Source organism: Pleurodeles waltl, chromosome 11 (assembly GCF_031143425.1).
Source record: "Pleurodeles waltl isolate 20211129_DDA chromosome 11, aPleWal1.hap1.20221129, whole genome shotgun sequence".
NCBI lineage: Eukaryota > Metazoa > Chordata > Amphibia > Caudata > Salamandridae > Pleurodeles > Pleurodeles waltl.
In genome coordinates, this window is record NC_090450.1 from 414,036,082 (window position 1) to 414,053,111 (window position 17,030).

The window sequence follows — 17,030 nt, forward strand, 5'->3', positions numbered from 1 at the left end:
CCTGAACTTCCACAGGAGAAGACCTATACTGCATGTGCTGCTGTGACCTGTGTCTGGAACCTACCATGGCCCGTGTGATGAGGTAAAGGGCCCCATCCTTCAGTTCTGAGGAGTCGAAGCGACTGGTGGATGGGGTTCTACCCCAATACGGACTGCTGTATGGGCCTCCAGACCAACAGGTGAGTACACTGTGTGCACGATGCATGTGGCATGAATGCATGGAGATGTGTGTGAAGGCATCCGGTAAGGGTGGGTGGGGGGTATTGTCTGTTGGCGGTGTACATGTTATGCGCTGGGATATGTGTATGCCTATGCTGATGGAAACGGGTATGGTGGGCCATTTGTGTAACGGGCTGGACTGTTTGTTCAATGGTGTCCTCCTATCTGTATTGCCTCTGCAGGTCAGCACCCATCATAAGAAGGGATTAAGGTGTGTCATCGGTAAGGACGTGCAGACCCTGGGGGCTTATGACAGGAGAAGCAACCACTGTCGGAAACGGTGGGAGGACCTGAGATGTTGGGCACAGAAGACCACGGAGGTCCAGCTGGGGATGGCCTCCCAACGAGAAAGGGATGCCCGTCAGACCATGACCCCCCTGATGGCCTGCATACTTGCGGTGGCCTTCCCAGAGCTGGATGGTCACTTGAGGGCATCACAGCAGCCACAAGGGGGTGATTACAGTGGGCAGTGGGTATCATTACAACTTATGGCTGGTGGGGTGGTATCCAGGTGGTGGTTGTATGTTAGTGGGTGACCCTAAGGCTAGGCCAGACATAGCAGCATAGGTCCTCTGAAGGGTAATGGTTGCATGGCAAATACGGGTAACAAAGCTTGTTAGAATTAATCTCTAGGCAGGGATGCGTGTGTCACAGGTGTGCTGCAGATAGCGGTGTGTGCTCCTTCTCATGCCTTAGTGACTAGCAATATCACTGGTAGTGCAATGCATAGTGCGCAGGCCTGTTCCCTGTGTGCGAGGGTGCTGTGTTCGCCAACGGTGGTGTTGGGGGAGTCATTGACCTAGTGTATCCTTTGTCTCTCTCCCCTCACTTTCTTGCTTTGTCATCCTATCCTTGTGTGCATTAGCATCATCTGGCAGAGGAGCAGAGGCACCGGCGAAAGAGGGAGCTGCATTCCCCAGGACCATGGAGGCAGAGTCCACTGACGCTGAGGGAACCAGTGGGATGGAGGGTGAAGGGAGCACCACGGCGGAGACTGAAGGGGACAACACAGACTCTGATACCTCTTCCGATGGGAGCTCCCTGGTAGTAGCGGACACCTCTGTGACCACCCCAGCTGCAAGTACAGCCGCCACTCCCGTACCAGCACCGTCCTCCCAGTAGCCCCTGAGCGAGTTTCCCGTGCTAGCTCACCCAGGAGGGAGGGCATCTCCTTCACCCCAGGCACCTCAAGGCCCTGCCTCAGTGAGTTCTGCTGCCCTGAGTGAGGAGGGTATTGACCTCCTGAGATCCATCTCTGTAGGGCAGTCAACCATTGTGAATGCCATCCAGAGGGTGGCATCCCAGATGCAGCTATGCAATGCATTCCTGAAGAACATTCATGGTGTTTTGGCGGCCCAACGGAGATCAATTCAGGCTCTGGCCTCCTCCCTGATGCAGCCACTGTCCGTGTTTCAACCGTCCCCTCTCCAACTTTCACTTCCTAGTCCCATTCTCCTCATCCCCAACCCATCCCAAGCACACAAACAGACGTGCATGCACACAAGGCAACACCCAAGAGTGGCACAGGCAAACACGAGCATCCGACAGGCACTCACACAAACAACAACGCGGTGCAGACACAACAACATCCACAGCCTCCACTGCCTTCCCCTCCTCCTCCATCCTCTCCCAGTTACGTCCACACTCACTCCTGCATGCACTACATCAGCATCCACTACCAGCATCACCACACCAAGCAGAACACACAACTCACTGGCAGACACCTCCACAACATTCATGTACATGTCCCCTGTATCCTCTCCCACTGTGTCTGTCCCCCCTTTCCCAAAGGACACAAAAGCAAGCACTCAGACACCCAACAGACATTCACCTCACGTCCCTAAAAGGCTTTTTCTTGCCCAACTTGACCTCTTCCCTACCCTTCTCCCCCATCCTGCACGTACGGGCAGGGTACCAAGGACATAGCCCAGCACCTCAGCCAAACAGTCCATGGGGACAGTGGTAGCAACACCTACTCGTGGTGGTAAGGATTCCAGACCTACACTGAAGGGGAAGGAGCCAGTACCACCAGGGATGAAAAGGAAGAGTCCTGCACCAGCAGTGAGGAAGAGGAAGAGGCCTGCACCAGCTGTGAGGAAGAGGAAGGAGCCTGCACCAGCTGTGAGGAAGGGAAAGGAGACTGCACCACAAGGCAGAGAGGGGAAGAGCCCATCTACCCCTCCAAGGAAGGGAAAGGGATCCCCGAACCATGAACAGGAGGAGAAGAGGCACTCTACGCCAGCGGAAGCTGTCAGGCTAACACCGCCACCAGCTGTCATGGGGCTACCACCGCCAGATGTGGATGTGCAGCCATCATTGAGTGCAGAGGCTGCCCAGGAGCCTCCCCCAAACAATACCACCATGCAGCCATCACTGCTGGCGGATGCCATGTTGTCCACCCTCAAGGGGCTACTGTGCGGCTTGTCACCTACTCCTGAGACTGTGGCATTGCACTCCCCAGGACAATGCACAGGGCATGTTGCCCCCTCCAGAACCAGTAGCGAAGACACCCACTCCAGAGACTGTGACCTTGCACTCCCTAGGACAAAGCACTGGGCATGTTGCCCCCTCCAGAACCAGTGGGGAAGACACCCACTCCAGAGACTGTGGCTTTGCACTCCCCAAGGCAAAGCACTGGGCACGTTGCCCACCCCAGAACCAGTGGGGAAGAGACCCACTCCAGAGACTGTGGCCTTGCATTTCCCATGACAATGCACAGGGCATGTTGCCCCCTCCAGAACCAGTGGGGAAGACACCCACTTTAGAGGATGTGGCTTTGCACTCCCCAGGACAATGAACAGGGCATGTTGCCCCCGCCAAAACCAATGGGGAAGACACCCACTCCAGAAACTGTGGCCTTTCACTCCCCAGGACAATGAAAAGGGCATGTTGCCCCCTCCAGAACCAGTGGGGAAGACACCCACTCCAGAGACTATGGCCTTGCACTCCCCAGGACAAAGCACTGGGCATATTGCCCCCTCCAGAACCATTGGAGAAGACACCCACTCCAGAGACTGTGGCCTTTCACTCCCCAGGACAAAGCACTGGGCATGTTGCCCTCTCCAGAACCAGTGGAGAAGACACCCACTCCACAGACTGTGGCCTTGCACTCCCCAGGACAAAGCACTGGGCATGCTGCCCCATCCAGAACCAGTGGGCTTGTTCCTGCATCCAGCTGAGGTGCCCCTCCTCCCTCTGAGGTGCCTGCCTATTTGCAAACTGATGCCCCTGCAGTGTTCTATCCAGATGTGCTCAGGATTCGAGTTGGACATTACACTGTGGCCATGTGGGCCCTTTGAACTTTGGACTGGGCAGTGTCCTTTTTTGTACATGTGTACCTATCTGTTTCATTACCAAATTGCATTATTAATTTTGTTGTTGATCTGATTACAATCACTTTAGTCAATTCCTGTTGTCCTTGCATTATTCTGCTGTTTTTCGGGGACAAATTGTTTTTGTGGTGCAGCTGGTGTGTGTGTGTGTGTGTGAGTGTGTCGGGTGTGTGTGGTGCGTGTGTGTGTCACTCTAATTTTTCTCCCTCCATCCCTTGTGTGCTAGGCGTCTGTACTCACTGTTGTCATCTGGATCAGTGTTGGTGTTCTAGGTGGAGAATAATGTAGAAGATCATCGGGAAGAGTTGCAGTTCGGGTTCCATGGTGGCGTGGTACTTCCCTGTGTCTCCAATGGTGAGTCCTTTCACTTTTGAGCTCTGTTTCTGCCAGGCTTTTGTTGCCGTTGGTACTGCCCCGGAAAAGGTGGCGGATTCATGTGTCTTAATATGGTGGGCGGTACTTTGACTTCCGCCTGGCTGTTGTTGGCTACCGCCGTGGTGGCTGTTGTTTCCGCCCTGGCAGTTGGTGTGGTACATTGGCTGTCTATTGGGGGTATCACCGCCATGGTCATAGTTTGGTGGTGATTACCGCCAGCCTGTTTGTGGTATTACCGCCACTTTATCACCCACCGCCAGGGCCATAATGAGGGCCATAGTTTGGTCAACAGTGTGGTCCTTAGTATCGTGGGCCCAGAGCGGGGGAGGGTCACGGAGGCCGGGGAAATTGCATCTGTGTAATACTATCACACTTTATAAGTGAAACATGAGGCCACCATGAGAGTTCTCTGCCTCACTAATAGCTAACTTGCCCTTGGCCACTCTGTCAGCACCAGGTGCAGTGGATCTGGACAGGCTCAATGCACCTGGAGAGATTGATATGGCCTTCTCAGACATGAACCAAGGCAAGATGCCAGGTCCAGATGTCTCTCTGATTGAATATTGTCTCCAATAAACTCCATAAACCACTACTTTACCACCTGTTGGCCTTGTACAATTAAGCCATAACGAAGGGTCACTTCCCAAAAGAAATGAATGTGGAAACTTTAGTGGTCTTACACAAGGCTGGGCGACCTTCCAAGGGCTGTATATCCTATCGCCCAATCTCCCTCATCAACAGCGAACTCAAGTCATATGCCAAGGTATTAGCCAATCGACTCCTCAAGGTTATACATAAGCTGATCCACCCGACCAGTTCGGTGTTATGCCCTGATGCAGTACGAGACACTCCATCCACTGGGTGCAAGTGGACATAGCTTACCGTCATTGGCTTATGGGGACTAACACCTTTCTGTTTATAGATTTTGAAAAAGTTTTTGATTTCCTCCACTTGGACTTTTTGTGGGATGCACTTCATCACCTGGGCTTTAGCTCCGCCTCGTCTCATATGTACAGGTACTATATGCTGGCCCTACTGCTCAGATGCGGGTGAACAGGGTCCTGTCGAAGGCATTCTTGATACATCACGGCACCTGACAAGGATCCCTGCTATCCCCACTCTCCTTTTCGCACAACCAATGGAGTCACTGGAAATGTTGATTTGGTGCGATGCACGTATCAGAGGGTTCTGCTGGGGGAAGGTCTAGAGGACAGCATCACTTTATATGCTGATGATGTACTGCTCTTCCTCTCTGACCTAGCGGTCATGGGCCCTAGACAACTTCACATGCTCGACCAAAACCGCCCAAAGTCTCTTGACCTCTGACCGGAGACCTCAGGGAAACAGCCTGGCATACCCAAGTGCCAGTCCATAGAGTGAGCTTCCTATACCTTGATATTTACATCTCCCTGCTTCCAAGGAGCAGCAGATCCTCGGACAGCTCCCCCGTGGCAGTCTCCTGTCCAGCTTGCCCACTGCCACCTTCTGCTGCCTGGTTTCTGCTCGTTTGCCTGCTTCCTTTTTCCTCTGTTCTGCTTGTTTTTTGCTCCGTTTTCAGCTCATTACTGCACCCTTTTCCCCTCTTTTCTGCTCATTTTCCCCACCTTTTCCCCCTCTTCTCTGTTCATTTTCTGCTCCGTTTTCACTCTTTCCTACTCATTTTTGCCCTGTTTGCCTTTTCTGCTCCTTCTCCTCTCTTTCCGATTTCCCTCCTCCCGCCATTTCCCACCTCATGCCACCCAGTGCCCGCCCTCTCCAACAAAGGCAAGCCAGTCTGCACCTGTCCATGCCTGACCCACATCCGGTGCAAAGAACCCTGGCCCTCTTGCCAGCCACTGCTATTCCACAGAGGAGCTCAGAGCCATGAATCCTAGGCACCACAATAACATCTGCTGCACCACATCCTCTTGTGCTACCAAAGGAAACTTCACCTGCCGAAACTGCTGCTTCTCCTGCAGTATCGAGTTGCCAGCCCGCACAGGACCCCACATCACACCCACCCGGAAGGCCAGGGTGAACCGAGAACCTCTCTGATGGATCCTGATCAACGCTCGATCCCTCTGCAAACACACCACGGAAATCTGGGGCACCATCACTTCCCTCTCACCAGACGTTTCCTTCATCACCAAAACCTAGCTAAACCACTGCTCGAATCCCAACATCGCCACTGGGACACCCAATGGGTCTAAGATAATACACCAAGACCACACCAAAAAACACGGAGGGGGATTGTCACTAAGATGACACCTCACCTCTCATAGAATACCTCAACTTCCAACTACAAACCAACGCCAAAAATAACTCAAGAGGAACCCTGTAGACAGACCCCAGGACCCCGACCAGCCTTCTGTGATGCCAATGCATCACTAGCATTGACTCCAACTACTACATTCTACTCGGTGACCTCAATGTTCATGACCATCCCAACAACAGAACACCAACTCCATCACCCTCCTTGAAAACTTGAGCAACTATAGGCGTCACCCAAATGGCCAACATACCCACACAAGGCCAGGCACCCTCTCTACTCCCTCTTCACCTCCAGCGATAGATTCAGATTCAGCCATGTCACAGAACTCCCCTGGTCTGACCACAGCATCATCCATTTCACCATCGCTGATGCCCAACACACCACCACTAAGAACCACAGAGCTGACTACCGCTACTAGAGCAGAGTAACTGAATCACAGTGGGCGCAGGCTCTCAGCTAATGCAAACCCAAGGCCTTATCCAACTTCAACCAGGCCATCCTGAACTACTCCTCCTGGCTCACCAAATGTGCTGACTCAGTTGCCCCACTGAAACCAGCCAGAACCAACAAAACATCTGCAAACGCCAACTGGTACACTCCGGGGCTTAGAGCCATCAAGCACAACTGCTACAAGCTGGAGAAACAATGGTGATCCACCAGGAATCCCTGTGCTAGAACAGCCTACAAAGCAGCCCTCAGCAACTACTACAGACAACTCAAGAAAGCCAAGAGAGCAGCCATCATGACCTGCATCGACTCTGCATGCAACCACACAAAATAACTTTTAAAAATAGTCAAAGAATGCTCCAACCCAGCAGCCACAGAGAACACCATCTCCCCCTCCCAAAAACTCTGCAACACCATCTCAGACTACTTTCACAGCAAGATCGCCACCATCTTCAACAACTTCAACCCCCAACCCACGATCTCCCAGCGCACACCAACAGCACTAGCTCATGTCATCCATTCACTGCGGCCCATGCCCCCCCCCACCTGTTCAACCTCAGAACCAACCTCATCAGCAGGGAACTCACCAGCATCCTCAACACCTCCGTCATCCCAGCGGTTTTTCCGGACAAATGGAAACATGCAGATATCAAACCCCTCCTTGAAAAAACCCTCCACCGACCCTACGAACTGAAGAATTACTGACCTATCTCTCTACTCCCCTACCTGGAAGAAAACAGTTTACTGGACACCCCCAAATCAGGTTTTCGTTCCATCCACAGCACCGAGAAAGCACTCATCGCCGCCACTGACATCAGAGCATCAATCCTCCACGACCTATTAGCTGCGTTCGACACCATCTCCCACCACACCCTCATTAACAGACTCCACAGCATTGGAATACTAAACGACACCCTAGAATGGATCGCCTCCTTCCTGACAGAACGCACCCAGAGCTTCCGACTCCCCCCTTTCACCTCCACAGCCAACAGCGTAATTTCTGGTGCACCCCAAGGTTCATCCTTCAGCCCCACTCTATTTTAATACCTGCATGACCCCTATGGCTGACATTGTTAGATCCCACGGACTCAACATCATCTCGTATGCAGACGATACTCAACTGATCCTCTCACTTACTGAAGGCCCCTCCACCACCAGAACCAACTTCTGTAATGCCTTGAGCACTTCAGCTGACTGGATGAAAACTAATTGCCTGAAGCTCAACTCCGACAAGACGGAAGTCTTGATCTGCGGAAAAAAACACCTCCATATGGGACCATAGCTGGTGGCTAGCCGAACTCAGACCCAGTCCTACGACCACGCTGCAAACTTAGCAGTATCCTCGACAGTGAGCTGACCATCAAGTGGCAGATCAATGCAGTCTCCTCCTCCTGTTTCCGCACACTCCACATGTTCCGCAGAATCTTCAGATGGATCCCAGCCAACACTAGAAAAACTGTCACCCATTCCCTTAGTCACCAGCCACCTCGACTACGGTAACGCTCTCTAAGCTGGCATGTCCTCCCTGCTGCTAGAGACTCCAGACAATACAGAACACCACTGCCAGACTCATCTTGGACCTTCCCAGGCACACCCACTTCACCTCCCTCACCTCAGAAACCTCCATTGGTTTCAAGTCCAGAAGAGATGTAATTTCAAGCTCATCATGCATGCCTACAAAGCCCTAGATGATCAAGGACAGGACTACATTAATCACTGTCTAGACTTTCACCAACTCACCAGACACCTGTGCTCTTCCTCTCTGGGCCATGCACCTACACACAGAATCCATCACAGCACAGGGGTGGCCACTCTTTTTCCTACATTGCCGCCAAGCCCTGTAATGACCTACTCCTCCCCCTCCAAACTGCACCCTCACTGGCCGACTTCAGGAAGAGAGACTCAAGACCTGGCTCTTCGACAGAGACATCGCACCTCAGTGCCCAGATACACCCCGGGGTGACTGCGACATGCTCTACAAATGAATGATTGATTGATCCAATGCTTACCTGGTCCCCTAATCTGAGGACAGTGACCAATAAGATGAGGCAAGATCTAGAGAGGTGGAACCACCTGCACCGCAACATCCTCAGTAGGGTAGCTCTTTTTAAGATGATGGTCTTACCACACTTCTTATATATTTTACTAAATTTCCTGCATCCACTCTCCAAACAATTGTTCACTGGCATACAGGCAAAGGTAAGGTCCTTTCTGTGGGCCAGCTGCATACCACGCCTTTGGGAAATGCATGCAATCAACTTTTGATGGAGGCCTGGTGACTGCAGACATGATACTGTAGTACTGGGCCTCTCAACTGGTGGTCCTGAATAAGTGGATTCATGGTGATTGGGGTAACCTGACTTACAAGGTGAAACTGAAATTCATGACCTGGGAGACTAACGTGGACAGGTTATATGGATCACCTGTTCCTCATTCTCTCCCCACCCTCACAAAAGTGATGTTCGGGTGTGGCATTCAGTATTGAAGTAGACTGGCTGGGAGGGTACGCTTATGCTTCAGGCCCACCTCTAGAATGACACCTGGCTCGGTCAGGTGGCTAACATGACTGAGTTCAGGAAATGGGACCTCATAGGCATTTCTAGACCGGGTGATGTGTGGGATGGGTCGCATATGACCTAGAGACAGACTTCAAAATTCCCCGGTCACAATTCTCCAGATTCCTGCCACTCCACCATACACTACTTTCCCACCAAGCTTCAGACAAGGAGGGACCTGAGTTTAGTCCACTTGAGGCCAAGCTCCTTATGGGTCCTCGGGCCCAAGAGGTCATTTAGATCACTGGTCATTAACTCCCCAGATTTGTTCTCTCCTCTGAGGGTGCGCTGGGAGTCCTGAATAGGCAGCCTAGAGGACTGGGAATGGAGGGAAGCCCTCATGGCACAGAGAGAGTTAGCAATATCCACAATGCTATGCATGATACCAGTGAATTTCCTGCACACCACATATCTGAACCATCTGCCGCTTTGGTGGGTGGGCCGGCATCAGTTGTACGCTTGCACTCGCTGCCCTGGGGTGGCCAATTTCTTTCATGTAGTCTGAGCATTTCCTGTGGTCAAGTGATGCTGGGCCTCAGCATTGCTGCTCTGCTCTGTGTGTTGGAGCAGCCTGTGGAGGGCTCACACTTCATTGTGCTCTTTGGTTTTTTGGAAGACCTAGGAGGGAGGAGGTGCAATCGATAACTTGTGGGACTGGGGACACTGACTGCCAAGAGGGACATAGCCCGGAAATGGAATTCGCCAATCTCGCTTTACAAAGAGGCCTGGGGAAAGGCCATGTACTGGTGGCAAAGATAGAGGAGCCCTTCTGTGCTGCAAAGAGTTGCTGGCACAAACATGGAAAGATCTGGGGGAAATGTTGCGGCCATTTTGGATTTGAAAATTCTCTCTGTTGATTACGTGTATGATTGTTAATTTGTGCCTCTCATTTATCAATTGTACTGCCTGGTTCCTAGTGCTTTTTGATAAAATCAATAAAACTTAGTTTATCAAAAAAAGATACATATCAATAAATAAAAATACATTTGAATATTAAACTATAAATTACAATAAATGTATTATACAAATAAAAAATATTTTGAAATACCAGGTCCAGTCCTTTAGGGCTACTCTCAGGTTACATGCAGCAGGTCCAGTCCCTTTCTGTTCTTCCTTAAGTTTTTAGTGGTGAAGCACATTAGGGCCCGTGCAGTGTCTCCATTTTTGATTGCACATTTTAGCTTGCCATCTTTTTGATGGTGACATTTTACATTGTTTTACACTTGCGCAATAATGTACTGAGAAGACACTCTACATGCAGCCTATTCCTTATAAGTGTTGATGCTATGCAGTCTTTACACTACGACCAAGGGTAGGCACACAGAACACAATGCCCTTGTATCCTGATTGTCCTTTGGAGACAGCTCTGAAACTCCAGACACACTACTGCATCAGCTCTGCACCTCTGACACAGTGTGATATGAACAGTGCTTTCATTATATAAACTCCCTTTGTGCTACATTTGGAAGAGGATCACTTCTGCTGGGGTTAGCCTGGAACACAGTCCACTGTGACCGAGATGCAGCCCTGCTGACTCTGACCTCCACCCTGCAAATGACAACAGCCTGGACTACATCAGACTGGCTTCCTGTTTTCCTGATGCAGCTTACTTAGGTATGGGAGGTTAGTCTATCCCAATTGATCTGGCAGAAGGTACTCCCACCATGCTCCCAATTAGTAACAGGTAGGAGTGTACCAACAAAGTAACTGTCAAGCACTAACCTGTTTGTCCCACGGAGACACAATGTTGACCAAATAGCTTATTCCCAATTTCTCCTAGGTGTTACGTGCCTCCCACTTAAATGCACATGATCGACACTGGAATGCCCTGGGGAAAAGGGGATAAATAAAAGAGTGAGAGAGACACTGGAGCCATAGGTCTGGTTCTGAACGACTAGTGATGGTCCTTGTAGAGCTGAGATTTCCTATGACAAATTACATATCAGTCAAACAGCTTATAACTCGTAACCATGTATATACTAGTCTCTGACTTCCATGTGCAAACTAGGAGTACCTGTTGGGTTCCTCTTTCCTGCTTTAGTTGGCTCTCCCTCTCTCTAGGAATTTTCGGGAAAAGATGTGGATTACTTGTAATTAAATAAGAACCTTGAACCTACTACAATATATATGACCACTGTGACCCCAGATTGATCCCACGTCACCTTAATTAATGTCTATGTAAATGTACTTGAAGTTTCATGGATCTCTTGTTTGATGACTTTGCTGAGATTTCCTAAGATGCTGACTCACTCAACTCCATTTTTCTCTGTTTTATCACTGTTACATCACAGCATAAATTGAGCATAGCAATGAAACTTACAAGCCATTAACAGAATGTTCCATATCACCAGTACCAATTATGCAAATGCCGTATTAAACTTAGCGATAACAAACGTATTCACAATACATTGTTTTTAAAATAATTGCACAAAAAATGTCCTTTCTGCGATATATAGGAAGCTACAACAATAAGCATTATTACGCGACTAGTGGCATGCATCCCCGTGATCTCAAATGACAATGATGTGCCTTCTTAGGCGCACTGTGCTCCAAAACATCCGGCTTCTGAATATCAAGTTAAAAAGTGGCACGTTTTCACAAATAAATGCTTTTTGAACGAGCGCAGCACATTACCGCCTTTTTGGTAGTCAACTCTCTCGATCTCTTTGACTCCCCACAAGCGGCTTCCAGGATACAGAACTGAACACAAAGATCAAATGTGGAGAAGCAGAGCCGGTGACCTTTACAGCAAACAATTCACTCAGGCTGGGTGTGGTTTAAATACCTGCTATATTCAGCCACACCCAGTTGGAGTCATAGGGAGCCACACCCAGTCTGAATCATAGGGATACTGGAGGCTTGAGCAACATGTGTCTCAAACAAGCATTGCTTCCAACAAGTATTGTTTTTTTTAAACAAGCATTGGTATCTGAAAATCATTCATATGAGGTTACAACAAACATCAGTCCCTGCAAAGGCAGATGATTGGTTTAAAGGTTCTTCACTGTGGCACACCCACGTTTGCAGGCCAGACAGTGACATTATCATGGTTGAATTGTTTATCTTTTTACCATTCTTAACACGCTGATTATCATGCTTTGTGTCACTTGCCTAATAATCACAGCTCATGCTTTCTATACAAGAAGACGATTGTTTCAATAAATGTTTGAAAATATATTTACATATCTTTTTTGTGTCTTACCTTGGCCATGCAAAGTGACAGCGAAAGGGTAGCTCTGTTTCCATGATTTCTTGGGACTCTGAGTAGTCATATTTGAGGTGCCAATACCATCTGGTATTTTGGTAAATTTAGGGGTTAAGATGGGACACTGTGAGCTAGCTAGAAATTGTGTCAACATTTTCTGATGCTATAGAATGACTTAGTCCCTATATCATGAAGTTTATGTTGACCGAATACACAGTCCTATTTAATTCGTAGGAACCGTGTTATACCTTCAGTGTTCTGAAAATGCCACATTTACACCTGACACAAGCTAGTGGGTGGGAATAATTCCTGGACACGGAGTAAAAGTTCCTGGGCCAATCCTACCCATTTTGGGCATTTTCAAGATGGGCTAAGTGTTCGGCCACACTAAACTTGGAGTTTGAGCGCTGAAGAGGTGTGGTGAGTGTACTGTGGTATACCTAGTGTACTCCCACATTCAACACCAAGCTCCTGTTTGAAATAGCCACTGCACCCCCAATAAACCCTGATACACAGGTTGGTTAAAACAAAAGCAGGGCTTTCCAGCAACCAGACAGTAGACACACAATAACCTTTAAGTGCACCCTCAATAATATAGGTAAATTCAGCAGACCTGTCAAGCAGGATTTGACACTTCAGCAGGATTTAACACTGCAAAGTCAAAAAGGATGCTCACAGAGCACGCTCTTCTGCTGAGCTCAAATTAGTAATTTCTCCTTGTTTAGTTTGACCTGTCAGTCACAGTTGCCTATTGTGTAACTCCTGGGAGACATCTCACACCTATCCAAATGTTATTCCCTGACTGGGGGAAGTTGCAGAGCAAATGCAAATTATCCTCTGGAAATTTCAGACACGAAAAAGGTAACTTTCTAAACCATACTTTTCCTTAACATTTATTTTATATACACGTATTATTAGAATTTGAATCTCTATTCTGGTTTTCTACATAGGACATCTAAGCCTGCCACACTGAAAAAATAGCTTGCTGGCACTAGTTACTATAAGGACATGTTAGCATTACATTTCTATATGCCCTACTTTTAAATACCAGGCACCCTGCCTAGTTGGCCACAAGGCATACATAAGGATGCCTTATTAATATTTAAAAGGGAAGTTTTGACCTTTCACAGGCACTTATTTTAACGGGTTGAATTGCAGTATACAACTGCCACAGTCATTCACCTTACAGCTTCTGGCTAGATGTTGTACAATATATTAGGGAATTATAGGTAAGTTAAATGTACTATTTAACAGTATGCTGATTTGACCATGTTTGAAGGGGGAGCACAAGAATTTACTGCATATCAGCAGGGTTAAAGTGCACAGAGTTCTAAAGCAAAAATATAGGGTCCAGCAAAAAGTGAAAAATAGGGGGTGACCACACAGGAAAGGCACATTTCCAACATGTGGTAATTACCACACCTGGTAATTAACAGGTGCTTTAAATACCTTACCATTTATTAACTTTTGCCAGGTCAACCCTGCTGGAATTCAATGTGGGAAAACAATATTGTAATTACTGAAAAATAACAACACCTACTCACCCGACCCCGTCATTATCAGGGCCAGTCGTCACTATAAAACCAGTGCTTTTAAAAACAGATATCTTCAGTAGTACACAATTAGACTGTACCTAATAAAAATCTTGTGGCTTTACCATGTAATACGCTCACAAAAACTATCTTGAGTCTAGTCAACCTAGTTTGTAAAGCCTTATGCTCAGCCCTTGATACCTTTGGCATACACAAATGAACTAGTGTAAAACATTTAACAGTATCAAACAAAGAAATGAGAAGGCAATACAACACAAATGAAGTTTGACACCAATTTATAACATAGACTATATGTTTATGGTTTTTAGAGGCCAAGATGAGAAAAATCCACCAGAGGGTTCCACAGATACAGATTTTTAAAGAAAACTTAAATCACAGCTGACCCACAAACAAGCATTGGTTACTGTAAAGTTTGTAAGAGTTGTGTTCAACTACTCTGGCCTGACCTGGATGACAGAATCTGACAGGATGGAGGTCTAGGGGGACGGGGCTGTCAATAAGGAGCATTTGGATAGCTCTTTGGCCACCTAAGTGTTTTCCAATCCAGTTCCAAACCTTACAGCACCACCCCTATAGACTTCAATTGATTGGTCTTAATGCTACAGATGCAGGAGATGAAAGATACTTAATAATGTTCTAAGTGCTGTGCGGTCGAAGGGGTGCCTTTGCAGTTATTCCTCGGACAACGTATCAGGTGGGTGTAACTTTGCCCACAGAGGTTGTTGTCCGTCAAAGTCCTCTTTGAGACAGTAGAAGGCCAGCTCCGACTGGGCTACTGGTCCCCACCCACAGCAATCCCATCGATATCCCTTGGTGGAGGCTTGTGTCCCTCTTGAGCGACCAATCTCAACTCAGATGACTTTCTCAGGTCTTGCTGACTCTGGTGCAACTTTTGTCAGATGATAAACATTCTCGCTGGGCGTCCAGTGACAGTCATCTATGGTTCTTCTGGAGTGGCTACTGACTTGCCGAAGTGGGCTACTTAAGCCTTGATGGCCCTGGGGCTGGTTCCAGGGGGTTAACCGACTGATTCTTGAAGTCACTTCTTAGGTATGGGGCTTAGGAACTACTTTTCCAAAACCAGGAACCACAGACACTGTCCTCTCTTCGCTAGCCCAAAGTGCAGCAGGTGTAGTCCAGCAGACGGTGCAGTCTGTCTCTGCAAAGTCCAGGGGTCAGCAGGGCAGTCCTTCTTTGGTCCTCTTTCAGTCCTCTTTTCAAAGGCTGTCATATTTATGCCCAGAAAGTGTCCTGGGTGATGATGCAGTCACTAGCCAAAGGGCTATAAGGTCCCCTTTACCTTGGTGATAACTTTACAGCTATGTGGGGCATCTAAGAAATCCCAGAGTGCACTATTCTGCCCACTCTCAACATGTCTGAACCCTTCCTTGAAGGTTAGGAGCTTGGTAGCCCACCCTGCTACCTGTGGACTACAGGGCTACAGAAAACTAGTTTGGGCACTGGCCTCCCCTCTCTGTCCCCGCTGCCAGCTTGTCAACCTGAACAAAGTGCAGCCCCTTCAGAGTATGATTGCCATTCACCCACCAAAGATGGGTTCCACTTTAAGGCTCACCTTTTGAGCTAACACCATAAGCAGCTTCCTGCAAACCCTGAGGGCTACCTCGCCCTGTAGCAGGCTGCTATTGTTCCGAAGACTGTGAGCTTTTCACACAACTCCCCAAGAGGGCAGAAAGCTGTCTGGTGGCCAGATACTGTGTGAGGCCACTGGACAAACTGGGTCCCACAGTGGCAACTTTATAACAGTTTCTTTGATAGTGACATTAAATTCAACATGGGCATCAAGTGTGTGTAATGCCATGATTACTTTGATACCTTACACTACACATCTAAGTAGTGCCATTCAGAAGTTAGCCGGGCTGAGGGGTCAGCTAATAATCCTGCCAATGGGGCTACTACGTCTCTCACAGAAAAACGACAATTTAGAAGTGTTGCTGTTAGGACATATATTTAAAAAAACACACGTCCAACTTAATAATATACAGCTCTGTATCTTAGGGTTCAATAGGCCTTTCATTATGGGAGACTTACATATACTGTTAAGGGAAATTAGGACTTTGCCATTGGTTTGAATGGCAAGGTCGAACTAGCGATGTTACCACTGCCCTTCCACTCTGCAGCGGCAGGCTTAGAGCCATTTTGTATTTTGTCACATAGTGTTGCACAATTCAGTGATGAAGCCCTGGGTGGACACTCTGCTTTACATGCCCCGGCTACCGTATACTAGGGACTTATAAGTCAGTCAGTCTCTGCCGATTGAGGGTAACTAATTCCACATGGACTTTGTAAGGGGTTAGAACACTGGCACTAAACTCTGGTTAGCAGGCCTCACTGCACTCTCAGAGTTGATAAACCTGCTGCAGCAGCCCACAAATGTGGGGATGAACATGCAAAAAGAGGCATTTCATTCCAATTTCTATTATATGGACACACTCTATAACCAAGCTGGTAAACCCTCTTAAAAAGAATACATATTTCTCTGTGAGGCATTAAATGCGAACATGTCAACATTTTACACCAAGAAAGCAGGAGATTTTGAAAAAAAAATCGGGAATATATTTTCCCCAGTGACTTCTATTGAAGGAGAGGCAATTTCAGGCAGGATATAGGTAAAATAAAGCTACTATGAGCTTAACAAATCGTGATGTGGTCCCAGTATGGGAAAAGGAAATTCCTTTTAACAGGCAGCAGTCCTCCCTGGTACGTTACTCGAATGATAGTAGTCCATACCGTGTGCGTGACCCTATTTCCTCCTCTCTGGACAAGGTAAATGTTTCCCTTTTCCATGGAGAAAAAGTGGTGAAGATTGTGGAAGATGCCTCTTCACATTATTTAGGTACCAAACCGGAAAATTGGAGTTGGTTGGCGGAGCTCTAAATGGCACTCAGGCAAAGGGAAAGATCTTACAACCCGGCCATTAACCTTAATTTTTCCTTGGTCTCTTGGAATGCCGCAGGAATAGGGAACCACCCCACAAAACTAGGTCATATTTGTTCTCTACAGGCTGAATTAATTTGCATCCAAGAGACTTGGAGTGTATCTGACTTCACCCACCCTGGGTACTCTGTACTTTGT

The 17,030-nt window shown here is 48.1% G+C and overlaps 1 protein-coding gene across 1 annotated transcript in view; it reads right to left on the minus strand.

The window, feature by feature from the left end:
• LOC138265748 (adiponectin-like) overlaps positions 1–17,030 on the minus strand; it is a 390,833-nt gene that overhangs the window by 179,397 nt on the left and 194,406 nt on the right. Inside the window, exon 2 of the mRNA XM_069213750.1 lies at positions 10,902–11,007. The gene's annotated coding sequence lies outside the window, so the exon portion shown is untranslated. The remainder of the gene's footprint in view (positions 1–10,901; positions 11,008–17,030) is intronic.